Genomic DNA, 18018 nt, shown 5'->3' with positions numbered 1-18018 from the left:
CCTGGCCGCGGCACCCCTGTGAGATCGCAGCGGCACCCCAGGGAGCCACGGCACACAGTTTGGGAACCACTGGACTATTATAAACTTTCTTAGCATTTTATGCAAATGAAGGGGGTGGAGTTAGATTAATGGAGAGGCAATAAATCAAGATTTCCCAGATCTCATAGATTGCAGTTTGGTTTTGTTTGGGGGGTTAGGTCCACTTCAATACATTTAACAACATTTCTAAAGTTTGTCCTATTCGGTACCAGAGATGATGCCAAATAATCCAAGGCTGCTGAGTATTGTATATATCTGTCGTTGATTATCTAGTATTGACTGATCATAAGTAGATCAACTCAGGTCAGATTTAATAACACGTGCGGTTTATATTGGTACTTTGGGGCATAGGCCATGAACGCTTGGCACTTACAGTGCAGGGTCATAGGCAATCTCTGGGGGGTACATGTGGCTGGAATCTCCCCTCTAGTCCTAGATTTATAGAGTAAAACAGGAAGACGACGGTTGCGCTGCTGTTTCTAGCACTGTACAAGCCCTGGAACGGACTCCTTACTGCAAGGCAGCATTATTCTGCTGAAGGCCTCACCAGAGAGGCCTATATGTAATGATTGCTGATATACTGTATATAATAGTGGTAGACTGTGGTCATACATAGACTATGACCATGTTGGTGGAAGTCAAACTGAAACAGCAGTTGAGCCTGACCAGAGCCATATATTTTAGTGCAAGAAGGAAAACTAACATTATATATATATATATATATATATATATATATATATACATATATATATATATATGTGATTCGATTCATTCAATTATTGTGTAAGGAAAAATACTCTCCTGCTGCAGAAACCATTGAATATTGTGTGTTGTTATAATCCGACTGCTCCAATATTGTTTTCATTTATATAGAACGTCTTTCACTGGTAAATGTGCAAATTGTTATCACCAAATAATATGGCTAAACTATGTCTATGCCAGGAAACAATGTTGTTTACATAACATGTCATCCATTACGTAAAAATGATCTATTTATGTATTATTTATGGTGCCTGTATCTCTATTTAGAGAGAGCTTGTCTTAGGGTTTTCACCCACACCCCTTTCCAGTACCATAGGCTCATATTATGATAGCCCAATCGGTAACAGTGATATGCTAACGTCCTTTCGGTGCTCTTGTATAAGGAAAATAGCTGAGCCAATCACTTTAAGCTGCCATGTGCATTAACCCATACCGACCAATCAGAAAGAATCATTGATCAGTGTAATATAGATTGGGCAGTAACAGTATACTTTTGGTTGGTTGCTTTGGGTTACTGCTCCTATGTTAGTAAATACCACCCATTATTGTGCAAATGACGAATGACCTCTCATTAACTGCTAAGAAGCTTTCTAAGGACACTTTGCTTTTCTGTATACTTAAAGCCCTGTATGGTCATATGGCCATATATTTGCATGTATTCCTTAACGCGATCAAAATTTTAACGTATAGAATAGCATATGACTGGGTATGGCAGAAAACTAGATCGAATTACCCCTCTCTCCATGTGTGAGGTAGTCATTGTGTAACCTGTTAGTGCCAGTTCCCATGCAGGGATCAGGCAGTTTGGCATGACTGCCAAAAAACCAGGTCAGTGCAATGTGACTGCTTTGAACGGCTGACGTTGGCACAAGTTTGATTCATTCTTATAGCCGGCATTTGTCCCTGTGGTTATTGCTGCAGATTTCATAAAATAATTGTATTAATACAGCATCTGCTTATAGAATTGTGCTGTGTAATTCTTTGCATAAAATTCTGTGTATGGAATGGCAGAAGTTTGAGTACCTCAAAATAACTATTTTTTATTTCTGTGTTGTTTGTTGTTTCCTGAAATAAACTTTTTATATAAAATATTGATATATTCAAAATGGAGAGCTGTATAATAAACCCCCAAACTGATTTTTATTTATATTGAAGCTCGAGGTGCGTGCTCCAATCACCCAGTGTCGTGCAAAAACAGTGCTCGGGGCTTGGAACTTTAGACCCTTCCCAAAAAGGAAAGGGCCCCGTTGCTCCCTGTCCCCCGAAGCCAAAAGGCCTCTTTGAAGGACCAAGATTCTTCAGACACCCCTTCGCCAAAGCTAGGGGGTGCCCCTTTACTTCCCCGACCCTCGGAGCCAAAAGGCCCCTTAGAAGGCAAGGGTCTTCAGGACTGCCTCTGCCGCAAGGCTCGGCCAGCCCCCTTTACCCCCGAGGTCGGCCGAAGCTTTCCCCAGGGGACTGGCTCTTCAACTCTCCCCATAAGGAGAGAGTCTCAGATAACTGAGGGAGAGGGGTTCCCCTTAGGGTCAGACCCAAACCCAAAACGTGCAAACGGAAATCACACAAAATAAAATCCGTGCAAAAAAAAAAGTGCTATACTGTGCATAAGTGCTGTAGGTCAATAAATAAAAAATAAAAAAGTGCCCATAAGCCCCAGCCTGAAGGCCGGAGGGTGTAATAATTGTTCTGGCCCAGCCAAAAGGCCGGGACCAAGAAAATATAATGTGGTGTAGGGTTCGCTCTCAGTGTATTGTGCTCCGTGCCTTACTCTTTACACGTGATTGTGGGGCCACCACCACCCGTGCATTTTCAGGTCACCTCCAGAGGCACAGACACCTCGAGCCGCCAAGTCACCACCGGCCTTCTGGCATCAGACCAAGGAGTCCCATCCCTTCCGGAGTGTCCCAAAACCACCCCTTCTAGGACAGGAACTACACTTGATCTTAGCCAAAAGGCCGAGAAGCTGATGTTTAAGGTGTTTTCCTGTGGGCACAATCGGCTCGTACCATTAGCAATCGGAGGACAGTGGCAGTACTTGTACTACCGCTGTCCTTGGTTAATAGACTTCCCTATGCTTTGCAATAGTCTTCCCCAGCCAAGGGCTCTGCTAAATAGGGTTTGAGTTTACAGAGTCACCATCTTTTCAGCCGGTGATTATTATGATAGATGAAGAGCACAGATCTGAAGGTAAATCATGTATAATGTGTACACACGAATCGGCATGCTGATCGGGACTTTCAGTCGTTAACAATGTTGCATAGAGGAAAATTTTCTGTAGTTTATATAGTTTGTACCCAGCCTTTGAATGTTCATGTATCTTCTTCTTCTGAATAATAGGAGCAATTTGGCTAGAATTTTCCAGCTGATACTGTGGAAGGACAATGAGAGGTTTTCAGTGCTTTCTAATGCTTTCCACATTTTGACCAGTTTTTACAACCAACACGTCTACATGGAGCAGCCGGTGGACCACAATTTGCATATGTGTGTGGTCAACGGCCAACTGCTTTTTTTGGCGCTCCTTATGATCCAGTCATGTGATCCAGTCATGTGATCCAGTCACATGTGTGGACAAATTGAAGGATGGTTCTCTTGCTTGGCTCTTGGCCTGGAAACCCTTGTTGTCATTTACTAGACAGCGCTAAAGTGTTGTAAACTGAGTGGGCCGTTCTCTTACAGCAGGTTGAGATTGTTCATCTAATGAATGTATATTGTTAGCATCAATGTTTCATTCAATTTTGTAGAAGTCGCTTGAAATGGTGAAACAAGTACCGAAATGCTAAAAGTCAGGGCTTCTCTAGATAGTCCTGTTATTTTACACAGAAAGCTTTGTTTTTCAATCCTTACTTCGGTATATTTATTGTACATTGTAGTTTATAGACTAAAATAGAGCAGTGTTCAAATATACTTTACTTTTTGTATAACACATGTATTTATGCAAATATTATTTTTTTTAAAAAAAAGGAGTGAAATTTGCTAATAGGTCAGGATGTGAAATTTCCCCGTTCTACTACACCTTGTACATTTGGAAACCCTCCGTTCTGAGATTCTGTGGCTACCCTCAGGACTGTCCAGGAGATGCTTTTTTGAGAAGTTATCTGAAAAGGGAAGCAAGTATTGTACAGTATCCTAGGTAAGGTAATCACAAGGGGCATATGTGTAAAATATTACATTTTGTGGCAGGATGGGGGTAAGAGGGAAATTTCTCCTCTGGCTCCTGTTCATTTTAAAGATGAAAGCAGGCAGTAGAGAGCTTCCTCCAGAGTTGTCAGTAGTGCTCTCGTTACTGCTCCGTCATTGTCTGCAGCACTTATGTGTCTGTTTACAGAGATTCACTGACCCATAGCAGCAGATTTACTCACAAGAACCCTGACGAGGAAATAGGTACAGCTGTAATTACCCCACGGAACAACATGGCTGTCATCACGAATTGTTAGTTGTTCCATCTGTCTCATAATAGTCTATGGAAGGGTTCTGTCACATGCTGGGCCACTCGTTATGAGGGCAATGAAAGGGATGATTAGATATTATTATACTCCCTGTATTGCTTACTTCCAATTGGCTGAAAACGGATTGCATTCAGATCATACTTGCCTACTCTCCCGAAATGTACCGGAGACTCACAAATTTCAGAGAGTCCTCTCATACTCTCAGCCAAGTAGGCCATCCTCCCGTATCCAGCTTGGGGGGAGCCCTGATCACGTGATCTGAGTCATTGGGTCCCGTCATCGTGCAGACGTGGATGGGGCCTGATGATGCAAATGGTATCATCAACCTTCCCCCCCGTCTGCACATTGATGCAGATTCATGTCATTAGGTCCCCCACTTTCCCTAGAAGAGTGGGTAAGTGTGATTTAAACCTATTACATTGAGAATCTCTCTTTTATCTCCTTTCCAATTGATGCCAGCAGTCTTCCTCCTCTATGTATATGTCTGTATATTATAATTGTTGTTCATATCTATCTTAGATGTAGATTATGTGTTGTTTGTTAAAGGTTGCATGACAGGCCGGCATTCCAATAAATAGTCTTAACTTCAGTCAATTTATGACAACGATAATTCAAACTGATCCAACATAAAGTGTATTGTGTTATATTCACTTATATGTAAAAGTTCCTATGATTTAGGCCTCTGGATATGGGTGGATAGGCAGAGAGGTGCTTCTTTCTTTCTTCTTTCTTTGTGCAATCTGCTTGCGGAGCTAGGAAAGTAATACGAGGGAATGAGAAAATGCACTGATGTAAGTGTACCAGACGTAGGGATGAAGTGCGTCGGATACAGGCACAGTATACTGCTCTGTGACAGGAAACGCTACAGTATGTTCTGTAGGGAAGCAGTAGGTAGACAATTTAGGAGGCTGTGTCCTATAGACTCCATGTGGATACAACCCAGTCTATAGAGTCCCAGAGACTCTCTGACACAAGTCTGGAAAATTGTGTGGTCAGGTTAGGGCACGGCCAAAATTGTCCCGACTTTTCAACTGAAAATATTGGGATGTATGCAAAAGTGGTATGACCTAGGTGTGGTCACCATAAAATCAGACACAGTTGGTAAATGATAGGTTTGGATGGATGGATTGTAGATGCGGCCTGCGCAGACCAAGGGGATGTACAATTGTTTCTGTGGAATGTTGGGAGGGATGAATTTGTGGCATAAATCTGATGCAAGCAGGCAGGGAACAGGGGCGGGTTGTCCTATTGGGGGATAGGCCCTGGCCCGTTGGGCTGGAGCTGAGCATCGGGAACTTCACACTGAACATGGAGCTACAGGCATACTCGACTGGTTAATAGCGTTAACCTGATGAATATGTCTGTCACGGTGATGAATGACCAATAGGAAGCAGTGTCTGACTAGTCTCCATGAAGCTAATGAGTGACGTACCAGTAGCAGCAGTAGTTGTGTTACATAACCTGTGGTCTGTTAGAGGTCAACTTAGGATCAGTTAGTGGAGCATTGTCCTGTATCTTCTATTTGTTTCTAGTGGTCGCACAATGTTCCCTTGATGAATGATATTTGTTGGTTAGTGCGGGAAGATATTAAAGCTCATTTGCGAAAGAGTAAAACATACGCTTCGCATGGTACATACGCCATTTGCGCCAATAGTTTTTGCGGGGACACCTGTTTGATGGAGACTTCTGCAGGGGTGCAACATTTTTCCTTATGAGAGGACTAATCAGGGCTTTCCTTGTTGTGTGCAAACTTGATGCATAAATGGTTCTCATATTGTGCCCATGTGCAAAAACAAGATGTCAGAATGCAGGATGAGATATTTAGTGAGATTCAAGTAGTGGAGAGGCTGCATTTAGCGGTCTGTTCCCTGGTTTATGTGGCAAATCCTATATTTTGTGGTTAGCAGGTGACCCTTAATATGTTTTTAGAACTGTTTTTTTTATTTTTGCTTCAGGTTGTTTAGAGAAGTGGACTTGTTCCTAAGGATTTATTACTTGGCACACGTGGTAACCTCAATCACTTCCCCACATGCTTGAACCACTTGTAAAAAAAATGTTTTATTTTCACAGGCGTTATTTTTAGAGGAGATCATGTGGGGTTGACAACTAGACAAGTGTACAAAAATGCTGAAAAGACCATCCAATGTCAGGCTTTATAGGTAATCATTAAGTGGGTTCAGTTTCATAACACATAACCACTGCTGCAATAGACACATCTGAATATCAGAAGCCCCTGAAATACACTTGTGCTCCTAATTATTTTAGGAAACTGAAATATCCTCAGTTAAATCCCTTCCTTGTGATCTGGTGGTTCCTGTGATGTCTGGTGTGACCATGGAGTAGATTTACTAAACAAGGAAAAGTGGAGGTGTTGTCCAAAGCAACCAATTAGATTCTAGCTATCATTTATTTAGTACATTCTAGAAAATGATAGCTAGAATCTGATTGGTTGCTATGGGCAACACCTCTGTTCTTACTTTTTTAGAAGTTTTAGTAAATCTACCCAGAGGTCTGTTTTCCAGGATTGTGTTCTCCTGCATAGGTACTGACCAATACAGTAGTGTTATATCAGGGTCATGTTGGGCCACTGCGATCACTTCACATTGGGGAACAACCCCAAATGTTCACACCGGACATAAAGTGAGCTGTGTCTCTTTCTGTGGCACGTCGTAGCTCAACTAGGAATTCTCCACAACAGAGCAGAAAAGAATTCTAAATCATGTGGCAGGTGCAATGCCAAAACAGGACTAGGAAATAAATGTGATTTGTGCAGTATTCAATTATATAGTTAACATGAATTACATCTTAGCCCCTTATTGGAGAATAAAATGTGGTGAATACTGTTAAGGCACTGATACTATGTATGTTCTAATGAATGGATGTGGGGAACTGTGCATGGGGCAGGGAAAGGAAATTATTCTGGCATAGGGTCATTGAAGGCTGGAACGCTCACGGACTATGTAAAATAAAGCTTACAGTTATAGAGGCTAACTTGGGGCCAAAAAAGCCTCACCCCGTTCTGACCAAACACCGCCACCCCTGCTCAGCCTAAAACTGACCACTTTTTGGAAAAACTCTGCTCCTTGTGTGTAAATTTTCTGTATTGGGTTTCATAAGTACAAAGCATTTTGTTCCAAAAGATGTTACTAACAAACCTTTATCTTGGTCGTCAAGGAATGCATACTTTGTGCAATGTGCGTTTGTTTCAGAATGCGCAGAATTCGGGTATGCGCACGCCCAAATTCAACAAGGAGCAGATTTGAAGATACGTGTGCTGATGAATATGGTGTAGATCTTCACAGAGCAGACACTATGGGAGGAATTCAATAGTGTGTGTGATAAGTGTGTGGAAATAAAGGTTAAACTAACTGTGTTACGGATATCTGTATACTGAACATCAGCACAGAAAGAGTAAGTCTAGGCTATAAAGTATTAAGAGTATGTTATAGTATCAGTTATCAGTTCTCCGTTGAGCTGCATTACAGTGTACCATAACGGTGCTCAGGCTCAAAGACCAGCCCAGTTATTCTGTCCCATTCTACGCCAAACCTATTTAGACCACCTAAAAATATACAGCCCAGTGTAAAGGTCAGGTTTGCATTAACAAGTTGACTCCTGGGAATCGAAGCCATAATTAGTCAATTCCACGGTCATATTTGTCTGTTGCTCCACTAAGAATTTCTGGAGAGCCTTTTCTTGTAGATATTTTTACCTGACCTTATTGAAGGCTGACACTTTTTATAAACCCTCAATATTTAAAATATATTACAACTGTGCAGTGCGTTAATGACACGGTGGGTTCTTGTTTCTGCATTAAGCTGAATCTGGGCAGAACCATGATTACATATCTACTATAGGCAGCTGTGAAGTAAACACCCTTACTTGGTAAGTGTGACCTTCACATGCCAGACCGCCATTTCTTTTAAAAATGTTGAAAGTGGAAATGAAAACCTAAGTCCAGTTCCACGGCACATGGGTATACCAGCAGGACTGGCTGGAGAAGCAGTAAGAGCATACTTACCAACCTTTGGTAAGTTAATTCTGGGAGATCCCAGGCAGGATGGCGTGGTTGGTGGGCGGGAGGGGCGGGGTGCGGAAAATCGCCTCATTTTGGCCCAGCCCCCGCAACAAAATGGCGTTTTGTCACGGGGGGCGGGGCCAATATTACACGATTCGCCGCAAATAGCGTCATTTTGAGGAGCAGATGCCATTTGCGAGATATTTGTCTGCTCTCCCGGGAGCCCGGGAGACCTACCAGAATTTCGGGAGTCTCCCAAACATTCCGGGAGAGTTGGCAAGTATGAGTAAGAGTCCTCTTAATTAGCGATAAAAAAATCTATGACAGGTCCAAACTCAGTCCTCAAGTGCTACCAACAGGTCATGTTTTCAACATTTCTTAAATCACGCACAGGTGAGTTAGTCTGTTTTCCTGGGTCGGTAATGATCCCATCTGTTTCTACAGACAGAAACCCTGAATACATGACCTGTTGGTAGCTCTTGAGGACTGGGTATGGACATCTCTGATCTATAATATCCATATTAAAGTGGAGGTTACCTTACTTAAGTCTGTTTTACTCTAGACGTCTCTGTATGGTGTAGTCCCCACTTTTCTGATCGCCTCATCTGGCAGGCTCACGTATTTAAAAATGTGTTATATTTCCATTTTAACATTGCTACATATACTTGTATGCATTACTGTAACTTGTAAGCAGAGTCTAGGGTGTAGCCCTCCTCTTTAATCAGCTTCACCTATATAATAACAGGTTCAGGATTATCCCAGAACCTCCAGTGGTTCCAATATAATTAATAACACAAAAAGAAGCAAGAAACTGACAGTTAGATGGATGAGCAAGTTCTCTCTGTTATCACTGTAACTCACAGCAGGAAGATGCACAGGCTGGTAATATGGAGCCATGCTTAGGTCATAGGTCTTCCACCAAGAACAAAAAAATAGGGACAGCAATTTATATAGTGGTGAGTTCACAAATACAACCACTGAACCTAAATCAGTTTGTGAAGAAAGAGCTACTTAGACTCTTTACCGACATGTCAGGATCTTCCCATAACTGGAAATTGTTGGTATAATGTTATCATCACCAAGGAAGATTTTTGTTCTAGTTTTCCTATCTCCAGGTAAAGCAAATTATACTGAGGGTGATAACTGAGACAATAGCTTGTGCTCAGCTAAATAGTAAGTGCATCTCATCTACCATGTCACACATTTTACATTTTGCCATAATAATGAAACTTTTATATACATTTTTTGTCATTATAACAAGGTGTCTTTTCAAATTTTATCAACTTGTATTTTAGGTTGAATAGCCCTTTAAGGCTTGTAGCCCTGTCTTTAACTTCATACTCACCCAAAATATAACTATCCGGCTTATTTATAGAGTATTGTAGTCTGTCAAGTATTGATTTAGATCTTAGCTCATTTGAGCAACTATATAAACAGCTAGATATGAAACATGCATATATGGTTTCTGTCATTTATATTATTGGTTTCTGGATAAATGTCTGATTGCTATAGAGGCTGATATGCAAAGTGTCCTTAGTGAGGCTCAAGTTGAAAACATAATTACCTGTGGCACCTCCCTGACCACGCCCACTTCGCCCCCAAAGTGAAGTGGGCGGGGCCCTGCTTCTCATGAATATTGGTGCAGCCCACAAAATGGCTGCCTCCAAAGTGTCAAAAACTACAACTCTTTAATGCTTACAGCAGACGTGGAGTAAACATAAAAAGCAGTTGTGGGTCAAGCTCTGTCAATTTGTTGATCAATCCCTAAATCCATCCTGTGTTTTTTACCTGATTTTTCCAATTCCACATTTCTTGCACATAAAATGGTGCCGTTTCATAATGTTCTTACCAATGAAATATACCTCATTCTGAAGTAGTACTAATTTATAACGTAGTTTGTACATTTTTAGGTAGACAGAAATATCCAGTCATGTGTTTCTAAAATGTAATGCTTCTATTTTTATACAACTGTGCTGTGCACAAATGGTTCATGTATTCCTGAAATAAATTTTTTATATACTGTTTGGTGTTGTTGTGCTTTGTTGATGGAAACGAGTTATATGTCTTCATGATCCATGAAACAAGCAGGTTGACCTCATGACGACACTTAAGAGGACGATATGGGGTCTCTTCTGGTCCCTTTACACGCAGCTAAATAGTCCCATTACTTTAGTATATACTATAAAAGGCATATAGTGTCTTTGTATTCATTATTATACCTATTAACAAGGTGGAAACAGCAATTTACTTTCTAGTGTTTTGGAGAAAGATTTTGTTAAATAATTCCCCACATTTTGCCCCCCCCCTTCAAACCCCATTGGAGACACCCGCCTCAGTCGGCCTTGTCATGGGGGTACACCTGCATTCAGCCTTTTATACCACAGTGATGTCATGCTCATGTCAGATTCATCAGCCCTATTTGATATCTCAGTAAGGGAACGTTTTAAAATGGATCCATTATCCCTACTTAAACGCAGAATGAGGTGAGTATGAATTTAAAGTGAAGGAAGTCGGCCAGGGAGCGAGATTTCCTCCAGAGGCGTTCAGCAGTGCGAGAGCACTTTTGGAGGGAGCGGGTGAGCTTGTAGTGCCAGGCTTGAGGAACAAGGCGGTGCTGGCGGTTAGAGGAGGCCGGGGCGAAAGCATCCAGGGCACTAGAGAGGGAGTTGTAGAGCGAGGCCGCCTGGTCAGGGCAGATCAGGAAGGGAAGAGGTGAAAGGAGAGTTTCAAGAGATGAGCAGAAAGAGGTAGTGTCAATGGCATCAAGGTTGCACCTAGTGAGGGTAGCTTTAGGCGAGGTGGGAGCAGGGCAGGAGGACAGAGATGGTTGTCAGAGAGTGGGAAGGGAAAGTTGGATAAGTCAGTGAGATCGCAGAGATGAGAGAAGACAAGGTCCAGGGAGTGACCAAGACAGTGGGTGGGAAAGAGGTCCTAGGGAGGTGGAAAGGGCGAGAAGTTTGATGGTGGCGGGGTCAGAGGATTATTTCTCCCTAAATTGCATTATTTTAAACTAAGTTCTAGTAAATTGTCACTTACACTGTTGTTTGTTTTTTTTTTCAATTTACTGCCAGCAGGTCATATAGACTTTAATTTGTACATTTACATCTCTTTACGCTGCTACAGGATGTTGTCTTCTTTAACACGTTCTTGACAAATATGTTAAACATAATTTTCAGAGTTTCAGCAAAGTTTTTTTTTCAGAAGTACAAATATGGTGCAGGTGCAGTTTTGAAGTCAGGACAAAATATAAGGTTTGTCTGCAGCTATCCACTCATAATGGTATTGTAAAAAAATAAAAAAAATAACACATTTCCCCCCACCCCTATAGGAGACTAAAAAAAATAATAAAATAAAAATGATCCACACACAGATACAACATCTAATAAAGTACACCTGTTTGATTTTACTATAATTATCACAAATCGCAGAATAAAACTTGGAATGTATTATGGAACTAATTCATTATGTAAAAGTTTAAAAAGAAAGAATTGTGGAAAATGTATTTTTAAATATGTGCTTGTTTCCCCCTTTGTAATGAAAAAAATAGTCTCAACAACTAAAGTACTAAAATAAAACTCTACCCCTTCCCAAAACACAATCACATATTCACCTAGAAAGGGAAGAAAATTTCCAAGTGAAATTGATGCAGCACTAAATAATGACATTTTGAGAGGGTTAAAAATATAACTTTTAGATATAAATGGTTATACACATAGCTTCCCCGTTAATGAACATACTTGCATTATTTGCTTAGGATGTAACATAAAACATACCCATATGTATAGATAACTAGTAAACTGCTTGGGCCTGTGTCATTAAGGAAATTAAGGCAAAAAAAGGAGTAAGTTTTTCCTGGACAAACCATGTTACAATGCAAGGGGTGCAAATGTATTTATTATTTTGCACACAAGTCAAATACTGGCTGTTTTTTCATCTAGCACACAAATACTTAATAGCTTTATTTTAACACGGAAATTTAAAGTTAATCTAGGTCAGTGATAGCTAAACTGTGACACTCCAGGTGTTGTGAAACTACAAGCCCCAGCATGCTTTGCCAGTAGATAACTAGCTGATAGCTGGCAAAGCATGTTGGGGCTTGTAGTTTCACAACACCTGGAGTGTCACAGGTTAGCCATCACTGATCTAGGTCATTGCCCTACCCCAACTATAAATCTGTCCCCACATTTTAATTTTACATCCACCTCCAATGCATCATGGTGTTGCCAAGGTGCAAAGTTACTCCTTCTTTTTCCTTTACTTTCCTCAATGAATCAGACCCCTTATGTTTCCCTCTGTTAATTCCACAACTGTGTCAGGGAAGGGAATGACAATGCTGAGGTTTACAGCCACAGTACATTTTACAGCGCCATCTAGTGTCCATTTCGTTATTCTAAATGAAAACCTAAACTCAGCTGGGATGACAAGAACTGCCAGTACCAGTGTGTGCTAAATAAAGCACAGTCCAAAACGCTTCAACACAAAGAGAATATTTATAAATCTAAAAGTAAGCACAAAACATCATTTAATGCTGGTACAAGACATGTAAATAGTTCTGACAATGAAACCCATTGTCTCCAATCACATGCCAAACATCATCATCATCACCATTTATTTATTTATATAGCGCCACTGATTCCGCAGCGCTGTACAGAGAACTCATTCACATCAGTCCCTGCCCCATTGGAGCTTACAGTCTAAATTCCCTAACACACACAGACAGACAGAGAGAGAGACTAGGGTCAATTTTTGATAGCAGCCAATTAACCTACCAGTATGTTTTTGGAGCGTGGGAGGAAACCGGAGCACCTGGAGGAAACTCACGCAAACACGGGGAGAACATACAGACTCCACACCATGGTCGGGAATTGAACTCATGACTCCAGTGCTGTGAGGCAGAAGTGCTAACCACTTAGCCACTGTGCTGCCCAACCACTTTACCAACCAGGCACACTGGTGCATAGGCAAGGCGTTTTGCGACGGGCTTGGTGAAGAGCTCCCCTGTGCTTGGGTTTACTCTGGCACCAATGGTGTTATATATTTTTTCCTTCATTATAGCGGAGAATATAAAATATAATGCGTCAATATTAATACGAGTTGAAGAAAATGTTGAGACAATGGCACATAAGATAATATAAGCAATAATAATAGAAAATGTATAAAGATAATAATAGATCTATAAAGAAAAAAAGATCATTGACAATGATGTCGGAAAAGTCATTGAGCTGCCAGCAATTAAGAAATTTCATCTAAACAATAGATATAGTATATAAAGCGTAATAACTCCACAGTATCATCATTGCCTTATTATTAATTTGGGTAATTGCCGTTCATAATTTATGCATCTTTATAAATTAAACGTTAATAATAATAAATAATAATAATTGAAACAAAAATATTGGAAAATGGAAGTGTGTTGTAATTCATAGTAGACAACCAATGGTTAAGGGTGTTGAATAACAGGACGTTATAAGGGACGTCATTATTTCACCGTTAGCCGACACTATAGTAAAAAATAGTCTACAATAATCAGTGGGGGTTTTCTTGGCTAAACTAGAGAATGAAATATATATATTAATCAAATAATAAATAATAGATCTTAAGAGCAGCATGTTTTTCCTGCCAGACAAAGTCCTGTCTATTCTAGCTCTACCATAGTTGATATGATAGCAATTTACACGGAGAAGAAGTCAGAGGTTACTCACTACTCACTGCCATATTTCTAGTAAACACATGAAGAAACAAAAAAGTACCAGTCAGTATATTCAGATCAAAAATTCTTCAGAGACTGTAAACTTGAGACCGTTAGACTATGCTGAACTAGACACAATGCTCAGCGGTTATATTTTGTGTGTATGTCAGCTGTTTCTCTGTGCAGTCTGCTGAGTTCCCAAGATCCGCATGAATAGGAATAAAAAAAAAACGTACATTTTAAGTTTATTAAAGTAACACCCATGCATTTCAAAGAAACCTCCTCTTACATACGGTGTTAGACATTTAAATAGCATAAAGTTTCAAGGGCATTGAATACAGTGAACCCCTGATTAGGTGAAAATGAGGTTTGTTAGGGGTAGATTTATGAATCCTTCTAAAAAGGAAAAGCGGAGGTGTTGCCCATAGCAACCAATCACATTCTAGCTATCATCTGTCTATCACATTCTAGAACATGATAGGTAGAATCTGAATGGTTGCTACGGGCAACATTTCCATTTTCATTTTAAAAAGTTTGATAAATATATAGTCATAGATTAATAATGATAACAAAATGAAAGAGGCATGACCTAAAAATCACTACAGATATATAAAGGCTTAGAAATCATAAAAATAACATCTAGTTCAGGATGACATTAAAACATGACTGATCCTCTCTTCACCTGATCGTATAAAACTATCTATGCTCCCACCATCGTGCAGTGTGCCCCCCCCCCCCCCCTTCCCCACCACATTGAAGCCTATCCAAATGTTAGGAGGTATGTATATAGTTGAAATAAAATGACTGTATTACAAAGCAATCTGCTAAAATCGACACAAATAATCAGTATAAAATGCAAATTCACAGATATAACTGTCAGAAAAACATTAATACCAAAATATAGATGAAAAAAAATAATAATATAGTGAAGCGTATCAATAGTCTCATATAGGGCCTCTGGTCGTTTATTGAGCCTTTGCGGCCAATGAATGAACTTAGTTGACCTTGTGGGGTCAATACACAAACAGCCAATAGGAAGGGTTTTCCCACGCTCCAGCCTAACTGAGGCGGGCACTGTGCAGTCCTAGATATGGCAAGATCACAGTTCTCTCAGTTGGGGTAGAGGTTTGAGACACAGAAGTTCAAGGTCAAAAGTATTTGTTTACATAAAATACAAACTATACAAATATGTACAATAATGGTGAGTACGGTAGTAGTAAAAGCTTAGACAAGCATTAGCAATGAGAGTATACAGCAAAGGAAGTCAATGGAAGGATAACAAAAATCTGAAAGGCAGCAAAGAAGATTCAAAGGTCAAAGTGCTGAAGGAAGAAACAAGAGAGGTGACAGAGAGTAGAGAAAGATAGGCTGAGTACACACTACAGAGTTTTCAGCCAACTATTGGGCCAATCAGACGCTAAACGAGTGTTTCGTCCCGACATTGGATTAGTGTGTACGCTCCAATGTTGAATGGTTATTGTTCCAAAGCACATTGTATCGTTCCATTTGAATTTTAAACCAAACTAAAAATCTTGTTCAACGATGGAACAAGGTTGTTCCAATCCTGCAGTGTGTATACACTAAGGACCAGCAGTGACCATAGATCTCTATGCAGTGTGCAGAGTCACCATCTTTTCAGCTGATGGTTATGACAGATGAAGAGCACAGATCTAAAGGTAAATTGTGTAAAGCGAGTATAGTGTGTACACATGGATCGGCTGCTGATCGGGACTTTTTTTTTTCATTCGTTGGTAAAATCGTTAACTATATCGCATTGGGAGAACTTTTCTGTAGTGTGTACCCAGCTTATCTGGTCTATTAAGATTACAACTGCTGCAATGGATAATTGTCAACATTGGAGAGCAAAATCTAGGGTCACCTGATATGAAGTTATAGCAGGGATTAAATATGGGGGGGGGGTGATGTAGAGTGCAGGTAAATTACAGAGGTGTGGCTATGCAAATAAGTGGGTGTGGTCATACATATGTATATAAGTGAAGAAAATACATATCTGACCGACCAACTGTACCAATTAGTAAAGCCCCAGATCTGCATCCTAACATCTCCCGAAATGCATCACATGCCATAAGGAAAATATATGCCCGCCATAATGCCCATCAAGATTAATATGCTTCCTATAATTGCTATGTAACATACCAGAGATCAATTTATAGTATAGCAGCATCTAATATGTCAGTGATAATGATTATTATATAAATGTAATATACATTTGTAAGATCTAAACTGCCAAGTATAATGCCCTGCAAGATGTAGTGATAATGCCAAGAGAGATCTGACAGCAAAATACCCACCAACAGGATATGCTTATGTCTGCTATACCTCCACCCTCTGGGACTGGACATCTAAATCCCGGGTGGACCTGGAGGAGATGGGAGAGATGATAACCTAATGCAGGGGGCTGTCACTTCAACTTACATGGCAGCATCCACTACCAATGTCTAATTGGTCATCGCCGTTGACCAATTAGAAGGTGGTGATTGCACCCTCATGTCACATCCAGTTTGACGATGAGTGACACCTGCATCGGAATTCCAGAAGTCATTCATTGGGGATATGAGTAAAATTAATTAAAAGTGTTACATTAAATATTTAAAAATGTGAAATGTATCCCTGACTCTGCCGACCCGAATCCTTAGAGTCTGCAAGGAAAAGAGTGATCAGGTATGTAAACCAATTTACTAGGTACTTACAACATTTAAACCTTGAAGTAATATATATGTATATAACTATTTTGCTGGTTTAGGACTGACCATTAATTAAGTCGGCTATTGCTTAAAACAGTCAATGAATCTTCAATATCTATGTTAATTTTCAAATTTCTTAGGCATAGGCTATACAAGGTGTCCTTAAATTTGCTCATTTTCTGTTCACTTCAGAACCCAGAGAGTGAGCAGGTGATACATAGGTATTCAATTACGTAATTGTATAATCCACACAGAACTTGGCAGAAATGGAATTAGAATATTCATTATTGCCATGGATTATATATCCAAAGGGAACCTGGTCATTTGTTCAGGTGTTTTTTTTAACATATACAGAGCTAAAACTACAAATAGACATTGGGATACGTGACCAGTGACCACACGTAAAATCATATTAGCAGTAGCCCTCCCACCTTATAATACATAACACTGAAAGCAAGTACAACAACTGCATAGTATGAAATATTTTTTGTTTAAATGATTTTCATTGAGGTTACAAAACAAAGACCAGGGAAATGGAGGAAAGGTTCTAATAAAATCATAGATAACACAAATGTATGCAGACTCTAGATTGTTACATACATCAAGAAACAGCGATATCATAGTTACCTATTCTCCCGGAATGTCCGGGAGACTCCCCAATTTCTGGGAGTTCTAGCAGGCTAGCCTCCGGCTAACTAAAGACAGAAGTGGCTGTGGGGGGCTTATGACGTGAATCGTGTGCCATCGTGACCACACCCCCTGCTGCAATTGGTCAGAAAAGGTGATTGCCGTTTAGGGGGCATGGCCAAATGATGTGACCCACCGGGCCCCACCCCCAACACGCCCACCTCCCCCCGTCTCCCGCAGCCGGCCTTGTCAAAGTTGGCAAGTATGAGCCATATAAGAGTAAATTCTAGCAAATGCAGGTTCATATTATATAGGCAATATCATAAAAATCATGTAAATGTGTTCATGTACTGGATAGAATCTCCGTAAGGCACCATTCTCACAATCATAAAATAGATATTAATACTGGGTACTTCCATCCCAATCCATTAAATGTCGGGGAGCCAGTGCTCCTAATTCTGGTATCCATGGTACAATGCAAGTTAGTTTATATAATTTGGGAAGGGGAAGGGGGATGTTACAGGCGACATCTAGGCTTGAGTTATGGATGTCTGAGTGGCTGTGAAGATATATTCTAGTACATATTCCAACTGTTTATCCCAGTATGAAGGGAAAGCATAAAATAGAGCTAAAGTGTGGTCAGACACTAAGGGGAGGGACCTCTGTTCTGCAAATTAAGGCTCAAACCGAGGTCCAAAAACTAAATATTGGGGGGCACTCCCAAATTATATG

The 18018-nt window shown here is 40.4% G+C and overlaps 1 long non-coding RNA gene across 1 annotated transcript in view; it reads right to left on the bottom strand.

Annotated features, from left to right (window-relative positions):
• LOC142153003 (uncharacterized) overlaps positions 1-18018 on the bottom strand; it is a 121346-nt gene that overhangs the window by 54716 nt on the left and 48612 nt on the right. The window lies entirely within an intron of this gene.

The sequence above is a fragment of the Mixophyes fleayi genome, chromosome 4 (assembly GCF_038048845.1).
Source record: "Mixophyes fleayi isolate aMixFle1 chromosome 4, aMixFle1.hap1, whole genome shotgun sequence".
Classification (NCBI taxonomy): Eukaryota; Metazoa; Chordata; class Amphibia; order Anura; family Limnodynastidae; genus Mixophyes; species Mixophyes fleayi.
The sequence above is the reverse complement of the archived record's forward strand: the minus strand, read 5'-3'. Positions and strand labels throughout refer to the sequence as shown.